Below are 2006 nucleotides of genomic sequence, written 5' to 3'. Positions count from 1 at the left end.
AAGGAAGAGGGCAAAGAAATGACGTCGAACGGCGGCTTGTAAGGGACAAAGTTGAATCTCATTTGTTTTCAGATGCGCCTCTTTAGAACTTTTTTGGAAACTGCGTGGCGAATTAAGTTAGTGTCCCAATCCCGCAGGGTCCCCCCCACAGACCTTGAGTTTTAGTTGTAATCGGGCAATGGTAAAAAGTGAAATTTCACCGGGCTTTGCTTCAAAACCTTTTCAGCAATTTTAGTGAACAGTTTGCTAGTTAAGAAGAAGGACGAGGGTACTGGAATATTTTTTTATTAAATCATTGTTGCCCACTGGGAATCCAAGAGCGTTTGATGAAGATCCTAGTTAGAGGCTCCTGCTCACGCAGGGGGTTGGACTAGATGACCTCCAAGGTCCCCTCCAACTCTGTTATTCTATGAAATAAGACATTTCACTTTTCCTTTCTAACAGATTAACAGAGTTGGAAGGGATCTTGTAGGTCATCTACTCCAACCCCCCCAAGCTGTGTAGGGATGTAGCAAAACTTCAATTTTATACTCTTAAGCTTGGCTAGATTCTCTTTGGTCATGCTCGTACAGTTTTCCCCTGAAAAACAGAGATTTTTTTTTTTTAAGAAAAAGAGTTGTATTTACAGTACGTGTCAAAACCAACAAACCTGATTAAGGGATTGCATCATGTACTGCCTTGGTGCATGTACAATCTTTCCCCAAATTCCCTCTATGAATCACAGAAATGATGCAAATTATGCTCTGGTGCTTTTCTGAACATTTGCTGTAAAAAAAAAAGTACATTTTTTTTGACATTTGGCTTACCCCACATTAAAATGGTGCAATTGCTGGAATTTGGGACACTTACATCACCCTGTCTCATGACACAGCAAAATATAAATTGCACATTGTACTTGGTACAGTGCTCTGCCTACCTTATCAGGCTGCTCACTGGAATTCCCAATAGCATCCCTGAAAAAAAGACATTGTTGTAATATCACATAATTGAAGCTGGCAGCTCTTTGCCCTATGGAAGAATGGGGGTTGTTCAAAGAAGCTTGAAAAATCAGCTGTGTGACTTGGGGCCAAGCATCGTCAGGAGACAGTGAGTTCTAGTCCAGCCTTAGGCATGGAAAAAGGGACTGTGTGGCTTTGGGCCAATCATTCACAGGCAAGCCCATCTCACAGGGTTGTTGTTATGGGGAAAAATAGGAAAAGGGAGGAGTATTGTGTGTGTGTTTGCTACCTGGAGTTGCTTAGAAAGAAAAGGCTGAAATAAAAATCTAATAAATAAAATTATGCTTAAGGTTATTATTGGAGGCTAGTCATAATTAAGTGCTAATCGCTACCATTTCAGCACCCAAAGACAAGCTGCAACCTCATAACCAACCCTACAACCCCTTTTCATTCTCCAAGCACCTGAGGGCCATTGAGAGATAGTCCTCTGTGGAGGTTGGTTTTGTTCTGTGCTTTATTGCCATTGTACAACTTTTAGCTTTCGTCATTGTTAATTTTTAAAACCTTTTTTTCATTAATATTATGCATTTCTGTTGTATGCTCCCCAGTCACACAGCCTGAGTTGAATGACCTTGTAACTCTTGAAATAAATAAAATAAATGTGTCAGCATGACAAGGAAGGACTTCAACTGTGCAGTTGCAACTAGCATGTTTAGTTTTTTTTCCCCATGTCCTTGCACTGGCCAAAAGCCCAGACATGATTATAGGTGGCCCTAACTCCCCTGACTTAGCTAACATCAATATTGTAATGTGGGGGGGAGCAGTGGGAATGAGTGGGAAAGCACAATGGTAGCTGCTGTGTTTTGGTATTCAGAGAAATGCAAGAGTTAGTTCCATCTTAGAGCAACTAAGACGATTAAAGGCCTGGAGGCTAAAACATATGAAGAACAGTTGCAGGGACTGGGTATGGCTAGTCTAGAGAAAAGAAGGACTAGTGGGGACATGATAGCAATATTCCAGTATTTGACGGGCTGCCACAAAGAAGGGGGGGGTGTCAACCTCTTCTCC

Source organism: Notechis scutatus, chromosome 8 (genome assembly GCF_049901735.1).
Source record: "Notechis scutatus isolate UNSWTSFEM ecotype Mainland chromosome 8, rNotScu1.2, whole genome shotgun sequence".
NCBI classification, from domain to species: Eukaryota; Metazoa; Chordata; class Lepidosauria; order Squamata; family Elapidae; genus Notechis; species Notechis scutatus.
The sequence above is the reverse complement of the archived record's forward strand: the minus strand, read 5'-3'. Positions refer to the sequence as shown.